The sequence below is a fragment of the Pantherophis guttatus genome, chromosome 13 (assembly GCF_059756535.1).
Source record: "Pantherophis guttatus breed Tessera chromosome 13, ASM5975653v1, whole genome shotgun sequence".
Classification (NCBI taxonomy): domain Eukaryota; kingdom Metazoa; phylum Chordata; class Lepidosauria; order Squamata; family Colubridae; genus Pantherophis; species Pantherophis guttatus.
The window spans coordinates 15,496,873-15,521,702 of record NC_142075.1 but is presented as its reverse complement, the minus strand read 5'-3'; the positions used below and the strand labels follow the sequence as shown (position 1 = coordinate 15,521,702).

Below are 24,830 nucleotides of genomic sequence, written 5' to 3'. Positions count from 1 at the left end.
TTTTGTTCTGCAGCTGTTCTAATGTGAAACCAAGATTGAAGGATGGCTTCTATTAACTGGGTTTTATTGCTGGGTCGCTTCTGACTAACAAGTTTCTTTAGTCGGCTCCATAAATTTTCAATTGGGTTAAGGTCTGGGCTATTCCCAGGCTATTCCAGCAGTGGAATAGGATTATCTTGAAACTCCCCAAAAAAAGTGATGTTATTAGCCATCAAACCTCAAAAATACACTTTTCCCAAAAGGTTCCCACAGTTTAGGCTACTACTATACAATTAAACAAATCTAGGACCACATCCTTGGGCATGTATTTATAAACTAAAACAATTATTCCCTAGAAAGATGTTGTAACAAAGACGGGGATAAGAAACCACAAGCCATATCTGGACAAGTATATCACTTTCATCTGCCCTCCAAAAGACAGAAAAACTGTAGCTGAAAAACTGGCATTGATTCAATCCCTAGTAGGAATCTTCTATTGACAAAAGTTCAACCTCTGCTCTCGTGTCTATGCCATCTACTATCTCCCCCCCATAGAAAGATAAAATGGGCTTCCTTGCTAAAACAAACAAACAAACAAACCACAGTCCCCTATTATTAATTAACCCAATTCAAAACAAGCCACCGATCTAATTATTATCTTCCCCAATGTCTCGTCTGCTATGGATACTTCTGGATGAGAAGTCATGACCTCATTTGAAGTATTTAAGAAACTGCCTTGATGATACTCTACCCTCTCTTTATCTCTCCCGCTTTTCCCTGTTGCTTCTTCAATCATTTTTCCTTCCAGAGGGGGGTGAAAAATAGATTCAGATGGAAAATAACAGCTCTTCAATCAGCTCCATTGAATTGTCAATTGCTAGAACCACAACCCTTTGAAAAGACTATTTGGACAAAGCCTCGGGAAGATCAGTCAGTACCAGAAGGCACAATGGGTGAAAATGAGAAGTCAGTTGCCAGTCCTTAGAAAATAAATAAACAGTAATTGTTCACTAGAAGACTTGACCATGCAACCAATGTTTTCCAGGATTGTCAAGAAAGTGGAAAGGAATCAAATATCAAATAAAGCTTTCTGTGTTACCACTAGTAAAAGCACTTCTCTGTCTAGCAAAAGGAGTGAACCTCCTAAAATAAAGAGTTAGAATAGAAATAGAATAACAGAATTGGAAGGGACCTTGGAGGTCTTCTAGTCCAGCCCCCTGCTTAGGCAGGAAACCCTACACCACTTCAGACAGACGGTTATCCAACATCTTCTTAAAAACTTCCAGTGTTGGAGCATTCACAACTTCTGGAGGCAAGTTGTTCCACTGATTAATTGTTCGAACTGTTAGGAAATTTCTCCTTAGTTCTAAGTTGATTCTCTCCTTGATTAGTTTCCACCCATTGCTTCTTGTCCTACCCTCAGGTGCTTTGGAGAATAGCTTGACTCCCTCTTCTTTGTGGCAGCCCCTGAGATATTGGAAGTCTGCTATCATGTCTCCCCTAATCCTTCTTTTCATTAAACTAGACTAAACTAGTTGAAGAAACTCGGTGGTATACAGTGTCTCATTCTCCAAAGAAGAGTGTAGTAAAGGGATTTTTTAAAAAAATAAAAATAAAAAAATCATACCATTAATTTTCATTTGGCTGATTCGGCTTTCAGGGCAGGATAGCAGTATGAACTTGTCTTTCAGCTGGAAACATGGCGTAGGTGGTGTGGGCAACAGTGATTTCACCAACTGGTCACTTCATCCATCAGATCCAGAATGATTCCTTTCAACTCATCAGACCCATAATGGATACTCCTGGGAAAAGGTGGACAGGGCAGGAAAAATGGAAATTAGTTGTGCTGCCTTTAGATCTTTTATACAAGGTCACTCTTTGCCCATTTAAAATGTCAATTTGATTTAAAAACATTAATCCAGAAAAGCAAGAACCAGAACTCTGTAGCTCCCTTGACACCCAAAGTGGTAGAGGAGGAGGAAGAGGAGGAGGAGGGGGAGGAAAGGGGAGGGGCAGGAGGTGGGGGAGAAGGAGGACAATCTATAAGCACTATAATGGCTCAACTTTCTTTAAGGTCTTTATTTAATACTCCATTTCAGCTAAACCACCTCTTTTAAACAGTGGCACTTGTACCCTTAACATGCCTACTTCCTTTTGTCAAGAGCAGGGGTCTCCAATCTTGGCAACTTTAAGACTTGTGGACTTCAACTCTCAGAATTCCTCAGCCAGCTTTGCTTTTTCTGGGAGTTGAAGTCCACAAGTCTTAAAGTTGCCAAGATTGGAGACCCCTGGTCAAGAGAATGAAAGGAAGAAATTCAGACAGAAGGCACAAGTTTTGCCTACAGAAGAAATAAGACCATCAAAAGATAAAAGGCTGAGGTAGCCAAGTTCTTTAGAAGCTACTGCCAGACAAAATATTTCTTGGGCTAGTGGGCTCATTGGGAATTTTGGGTTTTCCTGTCCTCTACCATCCTCTGGAATCCATTTAAGCTCACGCCGACTGCTTCAGTGACTCCATCCAGCCACCTCATTCTCTGCCATCCCCTTCTTCTTTTGCCCTCAATCTTTCCCAGCATTAGGCTCTTCTCCGGTGAGTCCTTCCTTCTCATTAGGTGGCCAAAGCATTTGAGTTTCATCTTCAGGATCTGGCCTTCTAAAGAGCGGTCAGAGTTGATCTCCTCTAGGACTGACCAGTTTGATTGCCTTGCAGTCCAAGGGACTCGCAGGAGTCTTCTCCAGCACCAGAGTTCAAAGGCCTCAATTCTTTGGCACTCAGAATATCAAAGTCCAGAACAGAGAAAGGGGTACCAAGCAAGGAAAGAAGTAGATCTGATTCTCTAAAGGAGGTTTACTGAGCCTGAACAGCAGATGGTGCTCAGAAAACATTGAACAGAAATGGGTAATAGGCAGCTATGCTAATTTCGTTCGATTAGTGGTCATGCCAAAGGGTACTATTGGAATCTGATAACAGCTAGGCAGTGTTTCTCAACCTCAGGACCTTTTAGACATATGGACTTCAACTTGGGGGAATCCTGGGAGTTGAAGTTCATACAACTTGAAGTTCCTGAGATGGAGAAATGTTGAGCTAGAGGGATGTGCATTTTTTCCTCCTTCTAGTAGGGTTTTGGGGAACAAGTTTCAACAAGACTGGTTTTACATTTCTAATGCCCTCTCTCCCAACTCTGATCAGTCAGTTCAACAGAACTGTACTGTGAAATATAGCTGACAAGAAAACTGATTTAACTCTTATCAAAAGTTGAAGTTAGCTTCTAAGCCAACGTAGCCACTTATCTGTTGCAGACCCTTGACCTGCAAGAGATCAAACAGTTCTTCACTTTAATCTAAGAAAGGAAGAGACCCAAAGACTCGCTCTAATTCTTTACAAGAACAATTCTTAAGCCAAATATTGGCAAGTGAGAGCTAAAAAACGAGAGACTGCCCTGACTTTCTAGCTTTATCAAAAAAGAAGCTATTTCTTACTTTGAAAGAAAGTTAAAGACTTGATAAAAAATATCAGAGAGTGTTGAATGTTATCACGTTAATAGGGAGATAAGGCTCAGCCTTGCTTGGCCTAATCTGCCTTCCAAGTATCTTGAATGTTAACGTCCATCAACCCCGTTTTGGGTGAGGAAGGATATCGTGCAATAGGTTAGCTGGGAGGCCCAGCACCTTGTCTCCGGCGGTCTCTTGAGTTAGGGGAAAATTGATTTAGAGAAACAAAAGATAAAGCTGAATAATTTACCTTGATATGAGAGCAGAAAGAGACACCTTTGTTCCAGCCACCGGAAGCACAGACTCCGAAGCGAACGTCTTCACATGTTTTAGGACTTTTGCTGTTATGGTCAACCATGTTACTGTATATCCCTCCCTGGGGAGGGCAATGCATCTTCTTGAATGAAAACTATTTCGCTTTCCGAGGAGATTCATAACAACCCAGGACAATCTGGAGTAAGACAAAGGTGTGACAAACAACATCCATGAGACTTAGACCTCCATAAAAAACCTATGTTGAATGCCAATTGTGTAACCATTCGGTTGGTTTTAGGCAGATAGAACCCTGATTTAGAAACCTTTTACAAATATGCAGATAAATAATAATAATGTGATTTCATTTATTACACTTTTCAACTATTTAACCACTTCAGGTATTTTGTTTCTTTAACACATAGATGTAAATTAACATATAGACATAAATAGAATAGAATAGAACTTTATTGGCCAAGTGTGATTGGACACACAAGGAATTTGTCTTTGGTGCCTAGGCTCTTGGTGTACATAAAAAGACAAGATACACTTGTCAAGAATCACAGGGCACAACACCCAGTGACAGTCATACAAATTAGGATTTATAAATTTATATCAGGGTTGAAGGTACTCTGCAGATTTAACAGTTAACAGATCAAACAGAGAAAAAAAAAGTATGATCATTCAAGAGTTACAGAATTGGAAAAGATCTCAGACTTTATAGCAATAGCATTTAGACTTATATAGTGCTTTACAGCCCTCTTTAAATGGTTTACAGAGTCAGCATATTTACCCCAACAATCTGGGTCCTCGTTTTACCAACCTCTGAAGGTAGGAGGCCAAATCCACCTTGAACCAGTCAGAATTGAACTCCTGACAGTGGGCCGAGTTGGCCTGAAATACTGCATTCTAATCACTGCGCCACAAGGGCTCTTTTCTTATGTAGTATATATATAGTCAAACCTCCAGCTTAATCTCAAGTTAATTTTAATAATGAGCTTTGAAATCATCTCTCGCTTCAAAGTTAACCAGTTCCCAGAATAGACAATTATATGTACATGGCTCTCGGGCTCAAAATCCTGCCTTAATTTCAAGGGAATGCAAAGATACATGAGTAAAAGTATATTGGAAACTAGTCCCACAATTGAATGCTCTTGAGAGGTTTTGGGACTGCAGCTAGTGTCTAAGCTGTGAAGACAGAACAACAAAAACATCACAGTGTTTTGTGTGTGTGTATAGAAAATATGTAAAATTTTTAACAGCTTCATATTCATCAATTCACATAACTCACTGACTTTTTTTTTTTTAAAAAGTGCCAGCTATAGCATTCAGTTTCTCTCAATATGCAGTTTTGAATTTCCAGGAAAGCCATTGTCAGCGTTAGAAGCCATATTAGGCCGGAAGCTTCCATGCTCCCACCTTCTCCTGTGTGGGAAAGTAGGAGGGGGGATTTAGTAGAGGGGTTGTTGGTAGACATAATAGCATTCTTCCTGTCGATCAAGGTCAGGGCGATTTGGCATCTGGAGAAGGAGTGGTCGGAGTGCGGAGTTGAGATGGGACAGACGTTGATTGGAACATGTGATGGACTGAGGAGTGAGGGGATGGTTTTGGGGGTTTTGATTTACTGAGGGAAAACCCGGACCTCTCAGATTCAGGTTTTCCCAGATGTGCCAGTTTACCTATTCTAGTAAAGAGAACTCTGGAAAATGCTTGCTTCTATGTCTTTACTCAGAGTGGGGGTTTTCGGGAATGCTGACAGCCATTTTGCTTGGTTCCCTGACATAGTCAGGGGTGGACTGCTGGGGGTTCTCAGGGGTTCGGGAGAACCTTGAGCTAAAATTCTGTGCAGTACGGAGAACCCCCAAATCCCACTCCTGGCTGGCCCCGCCCACCCCGCCCCTCCCAGGAGTCCCAGTGCGGCCCATTTTGGATGCAGGTAAGTGCAGGGCGTGCGCGGAGGCTTGAGGAGGGTGAAAAACGGGCCTACCGGAAGTTCAGGAAGACAGGAAATGGGCCCGTTTCCAGCCTCCAGAGGGCCTCCGGAGCCCAGGGAGGGCAAAAACACACACCCCTGACATGGTGCAGGAGGCCGACTAGGCCACACCCACCATGGCCACGCCCACCCAGCAACCAGGCAGAGAACCCCTTGCTAAAATTTTTGAAGCCCACCCCTGGATATAGCCTGTCTTGGCAAATGTGGCAAGGCCATGAAGATCTCATACTTGAGAAATCAAAGGCCTAGAGATAAAAAAAAAAAATCCACCCTCTTGTATCCTAAATCAGCAGCCTCCGTTACTATGACCCAGAGAAAAAACAGGTTTCTTCTTTCTAGAGGACTTAAAGGAAAAGTTGGACAGCTATTGTTTAAAAACAGCCTTGATCCCATGCTCTCTAATTAAACATAGGGTTGGTTTGATTAGAGAAAGATCAATAACTACATTTATTAATGATTGAAAAAACTCTTATGGACTTTTTTCTGATCTTCCAAACAAATGGCTAGTCTAATGAAAAGAAGGACCAGGGGAGACATGATAGCAGTCTTCCAATATTTGAGGGGCTGCCTCAAAGAGGAAGGGGGTCAGGCTATTTTCCAAGGTACCGGAAGGCCAGACAAGATATAATGGATGGAAACTGAACAAGGAGAGATTCAACCTAGAAATAAGGAGGAATTTTCTGACATTGAGAGCCATCAACCCATAGAACAGAAGTTGCCTTTAGAAGTTGTGGGAGCTTCATTGCTGGAAGCTTCCAAGAAGAGACTGGACTGCCATTTGTCAGAAATGGTGTAGGGTCTCCTGCTTGGGTGGGGAGTTGGACTAGATGACCTACAAGGTCCCTTCCAACTCTGTTAATCTATAAATCTGTAAAGTAACTCTTAAAAGAGGAGATGCAACAGGCAACTTCACAACAACAAATGAACCCAGCCTGGATCTAAGCAATGGTTTCTCCAGTTCTACAATGGCAAAAAGCATCTATAAAACCCACTTCACTTTAATTCTCCCTCCCAAGTGGGAAGGAATGGATCAAAACGGAACAGTGAGATAGAGACAGCCGAGTATGAATCGGCAAGGCCGAATATTAAAGACTTTTCATTCACTCCTTCCTAGCAGAAGTAAGAAGTACAGTGAAATTGAGAGCTTCGCTGCCCCCATCCCGGAGGGAACAAGAAAGAGGGAATCATTGCATGAACAAGACAGGGACTGCAGTGCAAATCTGGGATTTGCTGTCAGCAATGCAACGGTTAAGAAAGGGCCCAGGAGCTGTCCATGGTGGCGCTACAGTTTTTCAAGACTCTTCCCCAGTCAAAGAGTTTGCTGTTAACACCCACAAACTCTGAACACAGAAGGTGCTGATTGACAGACGTTAACCAACATTACTGCTTTACATTGCTAGATCTGGATATCCTGAGAAGAACCTAGTTTTCTTAATTTGGTGCCTTCCAGATACTCTGGACTACAACTCCCATGATGCTGGGTAGAGACCGAGTAATAGAAGCTGTTATCAGACACAACCAATTCATTCTCTGGCACGACATAAAACCGGTCTCCAGTTCTTTCCTTAATCACTCTCTACTTTTCCCTTTATTATCTCTCTTTCTAGATTGCAAATCCCCCTTTTGGAGGCCTGAACTTTAATTCTTTATCCAACTCTTAAGCTCTTTTCTACCACTACAACAAGGCAGAGAAGAGAGCCCATTTAATTGTCAAGGTCTGTTGGCAATCCTAAGATTTTTAAATAAATGAATGCAGAATAATGAGTTAACTGAAGGAAGATCTATAAGTTGCATCTACATAGACCTGAAGCTGACAAGGAAGTACGGAAGCCCGTAGAGGATAAAAGCTATCTATAGCGCAATTGTCATAACAACTGTATGTGACCCGTGGGATCCAAAGATGGGTATACTTGTTGCTAAGGAACATAAGCAGGTGCGTACTCTCACAGCCACACTTGGCTTGTGAGTCAGTCAAAGACGTTCGGTCAATCACTGTGAAAAAAATAAAGCTTCCACTGGATTGAGACAGCATGGCTCTCAAGAGGCAGAGATTCTACCAAGCAATTGTTTTGCAGCCAGCAATAATCAAGGGGGGGGGAATGAACTGATTTATTGTACCAAGCCACTATGCGGTTTTGTCTGTTGGCTTAGGGTGATGCGTGAATCTCAGCTATTAGGGACTGTAAACCATGGTTGTTGTCTCAAGCTTTTCAAAACCAAGCTTTTTAGGGCTGTCAGGGAAAAGAGCCTGACCAGATTATCCAAAGGAAAACAAAATTAAAACTAAAAGGCTGCTCAATAATAATAAAAAAAAATCCAAGAGTAAAACCAGGGTGTCCTAATCAGCTTTGATCCAACACAAGTCATCGCACTGATTTCATCCATCAAACTGATTTGCATTTATAATTCAGGTCAGATTTGTGATCCAAACCAAACGGATTTGATCTGATCCAGAAAAGAAATGGATTTTGATTCAAAAGCATTCTGTTCACTTTGACACACTAAATCCATAATTTTATTTGAAGGGTTGATTTAACTGAAACGCCTCCAAACTGACTCTGAGTCAAAGCTTTACACAGCTCTTGTGAAAATTGGACAGAAACAATTTCAGAAACAGAATTAGCACAGTCCTGGTTCCAACTACATATAAACAATCTATGTTCTAAAATTTACTCATCCATACTTTATTCTTAGTCAACAAAAAAACAAGAACAATAACACATCTATACACAACATTTCAAGAAGAAATCCACATTCAAAGAGGATAGGTAAAGATAAAGGTTCCCTTTGCACATATGTGCTAGTCATTCCCGACTCTAGGGGCGGTGCTCATCTCCATTTCAAAGCCAAAGAGCCAGCATTGTCCGAAGACGTCTCTGTGGTCATGTGACCGGCATGACTAAATGTCAAAGATGCACAGAACACTGTTACCTTCCCACCAAAGGTGGTCCCTATTTTCCTACTTGCATTTTTTACGTGCTTTCAAACTGCTAGGTTGGCAGAAGCTGGGACAAGTAACGGGAGCTTACCCCATTACGCAGCACTAGGGATTCGAACCACTGAACTGCCGACCTTTCGATCAACAAGCTCAGCATCTTAGCCACTGAACCACTGTGTCCCTCAGAGGCTAAGCTAAGGCTAAATCTTACCTTACCTGCACAATGCGGTAGATTAAGTCAAAATGACTTAGCCTTAAAGTAATGTGTAATTTGACCCCCACGCTTATGTTTAAAAACTAGCAAGACTATTTTTGATTTAAGCAACCTACAAATTCAAGAAAGGCATGCACAAAAAATGATCATTCTTCGACTTACCTTACTGCAGATGCAGGATGAATTTGCTACACAGAAAGATCTTGAGAAGAAGTCTCGTCTTCAGGGTTGCTCTCTGGGCTGAAGAGTCTCCAACTGCCACAGCTGCTTCATGGCATGGAATTCCCAGAGCTTTCCACTTTCATCTACAAGAAGCTGAGTTTTCTGCAACCATCATCTGAGCAGACGTGGCCCCAAGAATCCAAATATCAAGGCCACAGCTCCTCCAAAACCTTTCAGAGTAGCGACAGTCAAACCGGAGTCCCCATGTGTCCAACCAGAAGCCCTTTTGCCACACACTTCCAGTATGCTTCCTTGGCCGCACCCAGGAACATTTTGCCACAGCTTTTCACATCAGCTCCTTCAACACTTTCCTGCAGAGACAAATGGTAGAATGTGGGCAAGGCTCAGAATCCATGTGCAAAGAGTTCCACCATCTTTCAAGAGGACTTGAAGAATGAGGGGCTCTTCAGATCATCTGCAAAGATCACAATCCCTTAGAAGGGAAGACAAAAATATATTTTTGTCGCTCCCAAATAGATAAATATAGTACAAGGCAGTCAAACCCAAGTTTGGGGCCCTCCAGATGAGTGGATCATCTCCCAAAATTCCCTCAGCCAACTTAGCTGAAAATTCTGGAAGTTTTTAGGCACAACATCTGGAAGTTACCAGGATTGGAGAAAGCTGGGACAAAGACTAAAAGCACCAGGCTGCAGTTCAGAATGTCACCATTCAAATTTTGTCACTGCTCCTGTTGCACATTTACCAGAGTGTCATAATAACCAAGTCATTCATTTGCAATTTCAGCTTCCCCATCTGCAATACAAGTTTAATGCTGACTTGGCACAAAGACTCCACATTCCTAAAGGAATGACTATGTGGTGATATCAACAAAAAATAATCCAGTTATAGCATATGAAGACAAATCACCTTCAAGTGGAGCTCAACTCCCGGTGATTTTATAAACACATCCCGGGAATTGTCTTGACAACGCTATAGAAGTGATGGTGTTGCTATTTCTGTTTCTTCTTCCATTTTCTAGGCTAGCCTAAAGCGCTAAAGATTTTTTAGTGATCTCCTGTTCACAACCTGATCAAGAGCCCTGGTGGCGCAGCAGACTAAAGCACCATTATTAACATCAGCTGCCTGCAATTACTGTAAGTTCAAATCTCACCAGGCTCAAGGTTGACTCAGCCTTCCATCCTTTCTAAGGTAGGTGAAATGAGGACCCGGATTGTGGGGGCAATAAGCTGACTTTGTATAAATATACAAAAGGATGAAGGCTATTGCTTAATGCATTGTAAGCAACCCTGAGTCTCCGGAGAAGGGCGGCATATAAATCAAATCAAAAACCCTGTCTGCTTAGCCAGGGTTGCCTAGAAGCTACAGTACCATCAAGGAATAAATTGTGCCAGGAGTATTTCTTTCTCCTTGCTTGTGGCTAATTTGCACAGTATATTAAATCATAATGTAGACAGCATGCTTTCCAGCCAGAAGTGAAGCGTTATGCCAAACACTTGTGATTTGCTATTTAGTATACTGTCTTTGGTGTAAGCCGCCCAGAGTCCTCAAAGAGTGGGCGGCATAGAAATATGAATTATTATTATTATTATTATTATTATTATTATTATTATTATTATTATTATTATTATTATTATTATTAATTTGAAAGCCCTTTTTGCTCTTATGTGAAAGTAAAGTAGTAAAGCTTCAACAGGACAAGTTTAAACATGGGGCTTAGTACAGTATAAAGCGATCTGCATTTGTTCCCGGTTTATAACGTGGCACTCACAAGATGCTTCCTGTGGCATCTGAACCACGGCCCAGATTAAAAATGGTTTGCCCGGTATCGCGTGCCAAACAAGCTTGGGCTTTGCATCCACATTAAAAACATCAAGCAGCCCTTCTTAAAGGCTGAGAGATAGGATCAGCTTTAAACATCAAATACAAAGTAGCTGAAGTTAGAAGCCTTGGAGAATATAAGCAATCAAGTAAAACATGCACACAGGGGCTCTTTCCAAATTCCTGCGGATTTCAGAAGTGCTATGCTCTGGTTCTCCCAACCACCCCTGACAATTTTCCAGGGGAGCTGGATTGAGCATTTAAATGCCCACCCTCCCCTTCCATGTCAATCAGGGGGTTACTAGAGAATCTTAAACTGGAGGGAGGACAAAACTTGATTTCCCCAGCGCCCATACAGGCAAGAGCCTGTAGTACAGTGGACTAAAGCACTGTTATTAACATCTGCTGCTTGCAATTACTGCAAGTTCAAATCTCACCAGGCTCAAGGTTGACTCAGCCTTCCATCCTTTCTAAGGTAGGTAAATTGAGGACCCAGTTTGTGGGGGCAACAAGCTGACTTTGTATAAATATACAAAAGTATGAAGGTTATTGCTTAACGCATTGTAAGCCGCCCTGAGTCTCCGGAGAAGGGCGGCACGTAAATTAAAGCAAAACAAAATGAATGGATGCAGTCCAAAGTGGCACGTGTCTGGGCACAAATTCCACAACCTCAGCATCTCCTTTTCTGCCAAGCTCCGACACGTGCACGGAGTCGAACCGCACGTCGGTTTATTTATTCCTACTAAAGCACCGCTTTGAAAGTCAATGAATCAGCCAGGCTGGGACTGGGGTTTAACAGTTTACGAGAAGGAGAACCTGCTCTTCTGGACTGACACCCCCTCCCTTCTTCTCCTTTCAACGGCGCCGCTCATCTGCCTTGGGGATTCCTCCGAGTTAGCCCCCGGGCCCAGCTTGTTGAGACTCGGAAGCCAAGCAAAGGGCGGGAGGAATCGTTCAGAGAGAAGATGGAAAGGAGACCACCAGGAAATCCCAGATCCGTAAGCCCGACTGGGAAAAGGGCAGCGCGGGAAAAAGGCAACCCCCTTCTTCGAACTGCTGCCTGCAAAACCCTCCCAGGAGCTCGGCTCGACCACTTTAACCTATACCCACACACCCACAGACACACGCGTTCCGAATAGACTGGAGTTTTCGGGCAGCTGGGCTTACCTTTCGGGCTTGGTCGAGTGACGACTGCGAGGCGTCCAGCCTTCCAAGCACAGAGCATCCTCTCGGACCCACCACGGCGGGGAAGTGGGGAGCCTGCGTGTGGTCGTAATCTGGTTTGTCCCGGAACCAGGTTTGGTCCTCATGGAGGGTGGGTGGGGAAATGCAGGCAGCTGCAGGTGAGAGAGAGAGAGAGAAGCGGAAAGCCGCGGGCCCGCCGAGGTTTGCCAGGCAGGCTGGCTGGTTTAGCGGGCAAAGGAAGGCGTCGGAGACCGGGTCAACTACTCACCTGGAGACGGTCCGGCGAGAGGCGAGGAAAGAAGAGCTGCGAACCTCGAGCGGCCGCTCCGGAGCCACCTGAGCCATCACACCTGCCCCGCGTAAACGCTGCATCTTCAAGTCTACGGGCTCCCTTAAAGGCGCGACGGAGTGGAGCTTACCTGGCCCAGCAGCCTCCTTCTCCTTCTCCTTCTCCTTCTCCTTCTCCTCCTCCTCCTCCTCCTCCGCTTCTCAACTCCTTGCCCCGCTTTTATCGGGATGGGGGGGACTTTGGAGCTCCCCGGAGCAGAGCAGCCGCGTTTGACCATCGCAAATCCGATTTCGGAAGAGGCGCGCACGCCAAAACCTTCAATTCCTCCCTCTGCCTTCGGCCGGCGGAGGGGGCTTACTTCGGAGTAAGCGTTGCAACGGGTTGCTGCTCCGAAGTAGCAGCCATCCCCTGAACTAGATAACTCAGTGGCTAAAGACACCGACCTCGTAGATCAGAAAGGTCGGCAATTCGGCGGTTCGAATCCCCAGTACGGCGTGTGATCAAGGGGTTGGACTAGATTTTATTTTATTTCATTCATTATTTTATTCGGTTATATATGCCGCCCTATCTCCCAATGGACTCAGGGCGGCTCACAAGAATAAAAACACAAGCCACAATACACAAAATAAAATCTAAAATCTAAAATTTTTTAAAATTGAACCCTTAAAACCCCCATCAGTCCCCATAGATGACCTCCAAGGTCCCTTCCCACTTTGGTACTGTTAGTGTAAAGCAAAGCCGCCTGTCGGAGCGCTGGGGGAAAGAAAAAGAGCCAATCCAGCGGCGCCCCCTGGTGGCGATGTGGAGCCGGGTGGGCACGCCAGCGCCACTTACCTAGATCCGCGCCGGACCCAAGAGCGCAAAGCCAGCGGGCGCGCCACTCTGACCCCTTTCCTTACCTCCTGCCTTTCTTCCAGCGGGGAGAGATGGGTCGGAGGGGCTGCGAGCCTCCAAGCTGCCCCTCTGGGGTGACTGGGATCGCGAGGGAGCGAGCGAGCGAGTGGCTCTCCTGCTGCCCCCCGAGGCTTCTCCTGCAGCGCTCCGGTGCCCGGCTTTTTCCCCTGCCCGGCCACCAGTCCCGCTTATTTATAGGATTACCGGAGCGCTTTTGACTCGGCTCCTCCCAGGCAGTGACGCCTCCTGGCACGCTGGGCATCTCTGCTGGCGCCCGGTGGAGAGGAGGGAAAACAAAACCAAAAAACAACCAAAAAAAAAAAAAGCCGGTGAGGGAGAGGAGGAGGAGGAGGAGGAGGAGGAGGAGGAGGGAGGGAGGGAGGGAGGGGGGGGGAAATCCCAGGCAGGGGTGGAGGAACGCCTCCTCTCCCCCCCCCCCACTCCCGTCCTCTCTGCTCCTCCGGTGTAGCGCAGAGTTTGCGGGACCGTTCTGCGGAGAGAGAGAGAGAGAGAGTCACGCTTAGCACTTAAGGCTTTTGCTAAGCTTCTTTCCCCGGCTTGCTCCCTGATAAGCTTTGGTTTGTTGAAGTGTGGTTTACCGATCCTGACCAAGCTGCCTTGGATGGGTTCCTGAACTAGAGATTAGCAAATTAAACCCAAACCGTGATGGTTCCTCCTTTCCCTTTCCCTTTCGTTCCTTTCCTTGTTTCTCATTTCTTTCCCTTCCCTTCCTCTCTGCCCTTCCCTCTTCCCCTTGATTCCTTCCTTTCCCCCTTCCTCCCTTCTTCTTTTCTCTTCCCTTCCTCTCTGCCCTTCCCTCTTCCCCTTGATTCCTTCTTTTCCTCCCTTCCTCCCTTCTTCTTTTCCCTTCCCTTCCCTTCCTCTCTGCCCTTCCCTCTTCCCCTTGATTCCTTCCTTTCCTCCTTTCCTCCCTTCTTCTTTTCCCTTCCCTTCCCTTCCTCTCTGCCCTTCCCTCTTCCCCTTGATTCCTTCCTTTCCTCCTTTCCTCCCTTCTTCTTTTCCCTTCCCTTCCCTTCCTCTCTGCCCTTCCCTCTTCCCCTTGATTCCTTCCTTTCCTCCCTTCCTCCCTTCTTCCTTTCCCTTCCCTTCCCTTCCTCTCCGCCCTTCCCTCTTCCCCTTGATTCCTTCCTTTCCTCCCATCCTCCTTTCCTCCCTTCTTCCTTTCCCTTCCCTTCCTCTCTGCCCTTCCTTCTTCCCCTTGATTCCTTCCTTTCCTTCCTTCCTCCTTTCCTTTCCCTTCCATTTCCTCCTTCCTTCTTCCCTCCCTCCCCCCCCTTCAAATGAGTGTCAGGCAATTCCTTTCGCCTACCCCTCTCCTCCATCATCTTTCCATCTGAACCAAGTGCCCTAACATTTAAGACTTTCCTTTTGCTTTATGGAAAAAGATGCAACTCATTTTAATTGCTTTTCCCCATCCCCCACCCCACTTCAACTCCAAGCACTCGCTCAGCCATGAGTTAGAATGTACCATCATTTTGAAAAAAAGGCAGAACGTAACAAGTCTTGCAAAAGTTTTTCTAACCTGCACTTGGGGGCGGGGGGCGGGCAGGGGGGACGGGACAGGATGGGAATCATCCAGGGGTGAAATCCAGCAGGTTCTAACAGGTTCTGGAGAACCGGTAGCGGAAATTTTGAGTAGTTCGGAGAACCGGCAAATGCCACCTCTGGCTGGCCCCAGAGTAAGATGGGAATGGGGATTTTGCAGGATCCTTCTGCCACGCCCACCAAGCCACACCCACAGAACCAGTAGTAAAAAAATTTGAAACCCACCACTGGAATCACCCCCAGGGAGATTTTCTATCAACACTGCAAGATGATAGTCAGATTTTTTTTCCCAACAGTTCTCCACAACATAACATAACATAGCAACTTTCAGTTCATCCCTTTGGCTTTTTTTTTTTAAACTATTATCCTGGTTTGTACAACATAGATCATGGCTTGTTTAACTGCATGAGATGCTGGCCCCAAATGAGACTCTCTCATTTTAATTTTCTGTGATGTGCAAAGTCTGCCTACCTGATTATTTCATGGTTCACTGTTGTGCAAATCCAGAAAATTGGCTTAAGTGAATTGTAGGTATGTGCATTATGCAATCAAAGACACTTCTAGCCAGAGTGGTTTTTGAGAATCCACCCTTACACTTTTTTTTCTCGCCAAACTTTTTTTCTAATGCTTTGAAAAGCCTCTCTGGCGATCAGGCAACTCAGCTGGGATGTCAGAGACTTTTCAAAGCATTTTTTTTTTACCACCTCTTCGGCCAAGAGGTTGCAGAAAAAAATGCTTTGAAAAGCCTCTGACGATCCCAGCTGAGCTGCGCGATCATCAGAGGCTTTTTTTTTTTTTACTTTTAAAAGCATTTTTTCATCGGAAGAGGTTGTAGAAAAAATGCTTTTAAAAGTAAAAAAAAAAAAGCCTCTGATGATCGTGAGGCTCAGCTGGGCATGGGGGGGGGGAGCAGGGATTTTTGCTACCTGTTCTCCGAACCACCTACCGCCATCGCTACCGGATCGGGTGATGCGGTCTGAACTGGGAGCATTTCACCCCTGAGGTAGGATGACCTCAACTGAGCCTAAAGTTTAAATGAGATATTTGTTCAGTGAATTTTGCCCCATTTTATGACCTTCCTTGCCATTGTTGTTAAGTGAATCGCTGCAATTAAGTCAGTAACATGGTTGTTAAGTGAATCTGGCTTCCCCGTTGAGCTTGCTTATCAGAAGGTCACAAAAGCAAGCAGACATGACCCCAGGACCACTGCAACCGTCGTAAGTATGAGTCACGTGTTCACATTTTGGTCTCAGGTTGCAGTTCTATAAGTAAGATGGACATGAAAAAACAGACAGGACACTCCAAACACTACAAAAGTGAGAATTTATATCCACCAACCGATACCGAATTGTTAAAAAAAAAAAAGTTATTCCACGAAAGCAAAGATAGTATGGAATGAGACAATTCACCGCAGAATAATTTAACAGTTGAATCTAATTCTTTTAAAATAATTTTTAAAATATTTTAATTTTTTGTCATTCACATTTCATTTTGTCCTTCCTTTGGCATCCTTTCTTTAATGATTCTATTCCACCATTTCTTGGATATTTGTTCTGACCTAGGCTTCCTTATCTCCCTTGGAATGCTGCCAGAGAACTAATTGCCAAACGCAGGGCAAGGCCAAACTTGGCACAGAGTCAAACAGAACTTTTCAAAGCTTGAACTGACCAGATGAACTAATTGCTTCCTGCAAAAGCTCATGTCCCGTTCACATCTCTTTTATGTCTGTCTTATGAGAGGGGCCAATCACCTCCAAGCCTTACTCTCAAGTTGACCCTGTTTTCTTAATTGTTCTTGTCTTCTGGCAGCTCTGCGCATGCGCACACTGGGAACAGTCTCCCACTGTTCTTCTGCCTCACTGATATCAGACTCTGGAGGCTCCGGGGACTCCGGAGGCAGCACATAACTATCAGATGGCCTTGGCCCCCACTCTGCCTCTGATGCAAAGCCCTCATTCGAGCTTTCCCCAGCCCCCAGGACTGGCCCAAGTTCCTCCCCAACCTCCTCACTGTCCGACTCTGCTACCAGCTCTGCTGGCTGCCGGTGGGCCACAACAATATTAGTGTAACTCTTGTCTTGTGGTGAGTTGGCCACGGCGAGTTGACCATGACAAGTTGGCCATGACAAGTTGTCCTAGACACAAGGTAGAATATAGTGGTAGAGGAAGGAGAAAGAAATATACAAGCTGCTGATTTTAAGATTAACACAACACTTTGAAATAGTAACTGTGTGAAATTGGGCGATGATTAGGGGGTGAATCTTCTCCTGATACCCCTTCCTCCCTAGGATTTTTGACAGTGAGCCCTTCCCTGTTTAGCTTTTTAAATATTTATTAACTGTACATAATGATTGATTAATTGATCTATTATCTAACCATCTATTTTGATTTGTTATTTAGCATAACCTTGTTTATTGTAAACACACACACACACACACACACACACACACACACATATATATATATATATATATAGTCTCTATTCAATTGTAGATAGATAGGATAAATTTGATTTATATTATAAATTTATAGAGCTGAGGCTGAATAGTAATAAGAGCTCTAAATAAGAAAAGTGGAATTGACTGTGTAAATCTAAGCAGACTAACTAATATTAGTGTATGATAATTTGGAAAAACCACATTTGTTTACATATATATATATCCACATATATTATATGACACAGAGAAACAACACAGTCTAGTTTGGATGTATACATATACATGGCAAGATAAACAAATCTTGCGAGTTTATCAGACAGATGATGTAGAGAACAAAGCTGTTACAGAATCAGGTCAGTCCTGCTAGAAATAGAATAGAAATAAATCTGATTTTCTGACCTAAGCCCAGAATCAGTCAGAAGTTGGGCACTTTCAAAGATTTGACAATGTGTAGAATATCAAGACTTCCATCGTTGTTTTGCCTTTTCTCAAGTTAGCCATCATTTAGACAGTCCCTAAACTACACATCATCTATACTTATTTATCCCTTAATCTGAATTCCTTCATGATTGTCACTTTTCATCTTGCATTTTATGGCTGTTGTGAGAGACGGGCATGAGAAATGCATTGAGGGGTTAAGATTGAATGTTCTTCTTTAGGTTTTTCCACTATAGCAAACATTATCATTGAAATTCTAAGAAACAATGTTTTATGGCTTATTCCACAATGTGCCTACTCAGAAAATACTCTCGCAGGCTTCATGCAGTGTCCAAGTAGGGTTGCAAAAGATGCCATATATTTATATTTCAGGTCAACTGTATCAGTAAACAGAGTTTTGGAATTTAGGGGAAAATTCAAATGAACAGCCTTCTCTTGAATGCTTAAACTTGCCCTAGAAAAAGTAAGCCATAATATGCCTTGATTTTTGTAGTCAACGGAGAGGCCTGATTTATGGTTTAATAAAGAGATCCGTAAACTCTGTGGGTCCTGACTACACCACTCCCCAGGTCTCGAGAAACGTAAAATCACAAATATTTTTTTTAAAGCCGATGAGGATTATTCCAGCAAATTTGGAGATCAACAAATCTCACTTCTGTTTTGGGTGGGTTTGTGCAAGCTACTGAAAGTAGGGACTAGAGCAGAGGTTTCAAATTTGGCAGCTTTAAGACTCGTGGACTTCAACTCCCAGAATTCTCCAGCCAGCATAGCATAGGTCCCTATTTTTCTACTTGCATTTTTTACGTGCTTTCGAACTGCTAGATTGGCAGAAGCTGGGACAAGTAACGGGAGCTCACCCCGTTACACGGCACTAGGGATTCGAACCACTGAACTGCCGACCTTTCGATCGACAAGCTCAGCGTCTTAACCACTGAGCCACTGCATCCCTGTCATTAATAGAATCATGCAAATCTAAAGATACAAACTTTCCTCCCCAGCTTTTAACTGCCAGATTCATTAGGGTAGATCCCTTCTAAATTTCTTCTTCTTCTTCGTTTTCTTCTTCTGACCCTTAAGCAACTGGAGGATCCTCCCTCTCATCTGAGTAACATCTCTTCCCCTCCTTCCAAAATCTTGCCATGAAAATTGCCCAGACTTGTCCAAGCAAGTGCCAGGAACCAACACTGATTCAAAAGCATTGATAAGTGCAATTTATCCGAAGCAAGTCAGATCAAAACCCACCTTGGCTGCTATAGTTCCTTGGAAGTTGGGCGGCATAAAAATGCGACTAATAAATAAAATAAATAAATTTCTCTAATTCTTAATTTTTTACCTCCGGCACATCATTTAATTTGAGACCTAGAACTTAAGCCTATCCTCATCATCTCACATAAAAATGGAGAACTTGCTTTCAAAATCGGCATGCCCAAGATGCTGTATTCCTTCACTTTATTTCTCTTTTATCCACAGGTCTTCAGATATATTGGGCTTCCGTTCCCATCATTCCCAACCGACATGGAAATCCTCGATAATATTTGGAGCTTATGAATGATGCTGCTTTCAGCTACCCTACTTCCTTTCTAGCAGGATTTGGTTGACCATTTGAAAAATAGGATGCTGAAAAAACATTCTGGTCTGGTCCAATGGGGATCTTCTGGAGATGTTTGGATTCCTAAGCAGAAGGAGATAGCAGACCGTTATCACCAAAACCTTTGGAAAGCCTATCCTAGGGAGACAGATGAATTTATGGCATCGCAACAACTATTCAGTATCCTGCCAGGGATCAGGGTTTTGAAACGAGGCCCAGAGATTGCACTTAAAGATTGCTCAAGAGTTTAATCTTGAGGAACATAACAATCTGCCTTGTATCAGTTTGGGAGGCACTCTTTCTTCCACCTTTATCCTCCAAGAAAAGTAGGCATTCAATGACGGGGAGCTAGGAAGTTCCACAGAGCAGAGGTCATTGTAAACTTGTAGAGAGGATTCCAAAAATGTTTTAGAAAAGATCATCAGCCCAACTCTCTGACACTTCTTTGAAGCATTGGAGGGTGGGATGGAGAGATGGATAAGGGTGTCATAAAGACCCTTTACTCTGGATCAGTGGTGAAATGCTCCCAGTTTGGACCAGATTGCTCGATCTGGTAGCAATGGAGGCAGGTGGTTCGGAGAACTGGTAGCAAAAATCCCTGCCCCCCCCCAATGCCCAGCTGAGCCACGCGATCATCAGAGGCTTTTTTATTTTTATTTTTAAAAGCATTTTTTCTACAACCTCTTCGGCCGAAAAAATGCTTTTAAAAGTAAAAAAAAAAAAAAAAGCCTCTGATGATTGTGCTGCTCAGCTGGGATTGTCAGAGGCTTTTAAAAGCATTTTTTCTACAACCTCTTCAGCCGAAGAAGTTGTAGAAAAAATTGGTTTTAAAAGTTTTTTTTAAAAAAAGTTGGCCACGCCCACCCAGTCACATTAGCCGCCCACCAAGCCACGCCCACAGAACCGGTAGTAACAAATTTTAGATTTCACCACTGCTCTGGACTCTGGACCCCAAAAGATTGTCCCTGAGAAACACAGTCATGAGACAGTTGCCTCTTCCTGTTGCAGCAGGTCAGAAATTTATCCTTCTGCTTCACCATTGTCTTCTCAAACAACAACAGTTCTCTAGGGCAAAGAAAAATAATATCTCCCAAGACCGTCGGCCTGATACCAAGAGGTGAACTTTCCCTATGGAATACAGGTGCTTTTCCATTAAGTTATGGCCTTGTCTTTAACACAAGAAACTGAGAAGCCATACAGTTTTCATGATAGGCGATGGCCACAGATTGTGGGTCTCCAACACAATTCTGAGGAGGTACTAAAGTGTGCCCAGTGGGGGCAATGCTCTTTAAGAGGATTCTAAACAAATCTTCTTTATTACTGAATACAGCAGAATTTCAACCCTGAATCTGATCTCAACCACGAATATACATTGGCCAGTTTAAGCAGTTCCCTAAATCATAGATTTTTTTTTAAAGCCAGTGCATTGCACTAAGATATAGACCATGGTTTATAAGAGCCGTGGTGGCGCAGTGTTTAGAATGCAGTATTGCAGGCTAATTCTGCCGACTGCCAGCAGTTCGATCCTCACCAGGCTCAAGGTTGACTCAGCCTTCCATCTTTCTGAAGTCAGTAAAATGAAGACCCAAATTGTTGTGCAAGATGCTGACTCTGTAAACCATTTACAGAGGGCTATAGAGCACTGTGAAGCGGTATATAAGTCTAAGTGCTATTGCTAATGCTATGGTTTACAAATCCCAGTGGCGGTTTTGCTGATATTATGTTAAAACAGAGAAGCATCTCATTATGTCTTGCCGTGATGGGTATCTAGCTACTGAGGTGTGTAACCAGTGTCACTATTTACAGCCAATCTTGTTTCTCAACCAAACACTATATGGGACCCAAAAAAAAAAGACTGACAAACCTTACAAGGATAACAAAAGAACGTGCAAAATGGATTTGCAGCGATTTTATTGGGACATTAGTGGAAGGTCATCTGTTTGACTCCCGTGGAATTTCGGAGCGGTTCTGTTTGCGTGCCTATTTGTTCGTTCTTCTCTCCATCACCACCAGCTGTTGGCTGGGTGAGATCATCTGGGGATTTGGAGAACGTGATATCTCACAACTTATTTTTCCTCAATTTCATCTGAGTCAGATAATATTGTTGTTGGAAGGCCTGAATCACACTCTAACTTGATAATTGGATGGGCGAGTCCCGATCGATTCAAAATCTTTTGTTGACAATTATGAAAACATTGGGTGTTTACCCGATCTGGACCCAGGAATTTAGTTTGGAGATATTCCCTTGATACACAATTGTGAACAGATAGTCTGGGGCCCAAAGCATCCCAAAGATGTTTTTTCCAAAAGGCAACTGGACTTTCTTCGTTTTTTCAGAACTGAAGGAATGTCTTGGATGAGAAGTAAAAGGTTATCAAGGGGGGAAAACCCCCCGAAAAAAGTCCAGTTGCCTTTTGGAAATGAACTTTTGGGACAACCATGACCTGAATGATTGAGATTTTCCATGGATATCTGGACTTCCTGGGCTTGAGCATCCTGTTCCAAGCTCATCTGGTTTCCTAGCCAAGCACAAGTCTTTCAGCATGATCCATTTTCCAGGTCAACCTTCCTCTACCTGGTGCTGGCTAAGGATTCTGGGAGTGGAATTTAAAAAAAAAACAAACAAACAGGAATGGGTGACTTTGGTCCAGTTCAGCAAATTTTAAATGTTTTTTTTTAATGTAGAGTTAAAAATGTGGGGACTCAGGTGATGGACCTGGACCTCCTAGGCAGGGGTGGGCTTCAAAAATTTTAGCACCACGGTGGAGGGGAGGCGTTTTTGTCCTCCCCGGGCTCCAGGGACTTTCCTCAAGCCTCCGGGAGGGCAAAAATGGCCTTCCCAGGCTCTGGAGACCCTCTGGAGGTTGGAAATGGGCCTGTTTCTGGCCTTCCTGAACTTCCAGTAGGCCCGTTTTTCACCCTCCCGAGCATCCGCACGCACCCTGCACTTACCTGCATCCAAAATGGGCTACATGGGGACTCCTGAGAGGGGAGAAGTGGGGTAGGTGGGGCCAGCCAGGAGTGGGATTTGGGGGTTCTCCGAACTGCACAGAATCTTAGCTAGAGGTTCTCCCGAACCCCTGCGAACCCCCAGCAGCCCCACCCCTGCTCCTATGTAAAAGGTGGTGTGTAAAATTCAATAAACGTATGACAAATAATAAGTTTGCCTCCATCAGAGGTGATGTCTTTCCCCATAGTACTTTCAGGGTCAAAATGTCTTACTCATCTCAACATCCTTAGTGCAGCATGACTAATTCCAGAGTCATTGCAAGCTTTTTATCGGGGGGAGTAAACTAAACTAAAAAGCAACAAGAAAAAAAAGAGAGGAAATATTTCTAATGAAGGTCAGAACTATTTCTCAGACTCTCATAAAAACGAGTGAATATAAGACACGGGCAAGTGTTGCACCAACAAGAAGCCACAATTGAAAGAACTCCAAAATTTGGAAAAACGTTTTCACCAGATGAGGGGCCTATCATTTCCACTTTGACCAACAGGGGGCCCTCTAATCCATTAATCCCATTTCTAATAGCCTTCCTATCAATTTCCCAGGGACATCCATTGTGTTGGGAAACACCAGGTGATAGTCACAACGTAGAGATGTCATCTGCATTGAATTTTTGGTATGTCCAAATGCCACAAGCAACTGATTAGTGATCCACAAACATTTCCTATGACACCCAGTGAAGGGGTTTTCCCTGCTTCTCTCCTAAAAAGAACAATAGTCATTAAAACAAACTTTACACCAAACTGGACATGATGTGCATTTGTAGTAGAGGGTTGTTTTTAATGTTAATAATAACTGTTGTAACTAGGATAAGGTAAAGGTAAAGGTTCCCCTCGCACATACTGTATGTGCTAGTCATTCCCGACTCTAGAGGGCGATGCTCATCTCCGTTTCAAAACCGAAGAGCCAGCGCTGTCTGAAGACGCCTCCGTGGTCATGTGGCCGGCATGACTAAATGCCAAGGGCGCACAGAACGCTGTTCCCTTCCCACCAAAGGTGGTCCCTATTTTTCTACTTGCATTTTTTACCTGCTTTCGAACTGCTAGGTTGGCAGAAGCTGGGACAAGTAATGGGAGCTCACCCCGTTATGCGGCACTAGGGATTCGAACCTTGGAGTAAATGGATTTTCCCCCCAAACGTTTCTATCAAATATGAGATTTTTGGGACCATTTGAGCAAAGAAGAGTTTACCAAAATTCCCTCCTCCCCCCCCCATCATGCACTGATCACACCATACCACACTCTCTCTACCTCTCCCTCTCCCTCTCCCTCTCCCTCTCCCTCTCCCTCTCTCTCTCTCTTCCACTGCTGGAATGACCTGGGAATAGCCCAGACCTTCACCCAATTGAAAATCTATGGAGTTAACTAAAGAAACTTGTTAGTCAGAAGCGACCCAGCAATAAAACCCAGTTAATAGAAGCCATCATTCAATCTTGGTTTCACATTTTAACAGCTGCAGAACTCGAAAACTTGGTTCACTCCATGGGAAGACATTGTAAGGCCGTAATTCATGCTAAAGGTTACCCAACTAAGTATTAGCTGACATGGTGATAATTTTTGAACAGCTCGTTTTTTTCTATGGTGATCATTTTTGTATATCTCCTTTTTTCTACGTGTTTTTCTTCTTTCTACTGTAACTGCTATTCTAATAGCAAATCCTTCATAAAAGTTATTGCATTACATTCTTGATTAAATTCTCTTTCCATTGATATATAATTTTAGGGTCCTACCACCCACCCCCCGAAAAAAAGGTGTAATTAGCTAGTTTTAGAAAATACACTTTTCCCAAAAAGTTTCCACAATTTTGGCCACTACTCTAAGTCAGCTGGTTCGGGGAAGCCCTGGGTTTCCCACCAGAACAGGGACCTATTGGGGCTGGTGCACTGACATAACTATTCAGGGCAGTCTTTATCAAGGTAGATGTAAGTGGAACTTACTCGGGCAGTGGAACAAGGGGGGGGGAGAAAAGTCTCCTGCATCAGGTTTTCCATAGCAACAGGTGCATTTTCTCAGTCGCTCCCACTGATTCAAACAAACATTTGCAGGCAAAATAACCTGATAGGAGATCTATTTGGGGCATTTCTGGGAAAAAAACATTTTGCTTTATCATAAAAAAGGGGACATCCTAAATGGTGGCTGGACTATCTTAGGTCAGCATCTGGCTGGCAAGCAGGAAGACAGGAAGAGGAGGAACCTGGCAAAGACTAGCAGATGGGAAGGAGGAGGAAGACTTTCCCATGGCCATCAGACCAGCTTTTCTGGTGAGGAAGAGCTCTTGGGTGGCAACCCATCTCTGACGTCTCTTGCTGGAGAAATGTTGGGCTCCAGACTTCAAAAGAAGCCAGCTGATGGATTCAGCTTGGCCAAGCTTTCTATTTTTGAACGTCTTCACATTTTCGACATCAATAAAGAAAATTCCTTTCATCAGAACATCACTGAGACTACTAAGATCATGGCATCCGTCCCTCTCAATTCCTGGCAAATAGATGGGGAAGAAATGGAGGTAGTGACAGATTTTATTTTCCTGGGCTCCAAGATCACCTCAGATGGAGACTGCAG

At 43.9% G+C, this 24,830-nt stretch overlaps 1 protein-coding gene across 4 annotated transcripts in view; it reads right to left on the bottom strand.

Annotated features, from left to right (window-relative positions):
* CEMIP (cell migration inducing hyaluronidase 1) overlaps positions 1–13,545 on the bottom strand; it is a 153,523-nt gene extending 139,978 nt beyond the window's left edge. For 2 of the 4 annotated variants that reach the window (XM_087877920.1, XM_087877923.1), the window contains exons 1-4: positions 12,037–13,405; positions 9,031–9,401; positions 3,722–3,922; positions 1,607–1,781 (exon numbers count right to left, since the gene is read on the bottom strand). The gene's annotated coding sequence lies outside the window, so the exon portion shown is untranslated. Of the gene's footprint in view, positions 1–1,606; positions 1,782–3,721; positions 3,923–9,030; positions 9,402–12,036 lie in introns of all 4 variants that reach the window. The other 2 variants (XM_087877922.1, XM_087877924.1) reach the window with 2 other exon arrangements.
* Positions 13,546–24,830: the final 11,285 nt, after the last annotated feature.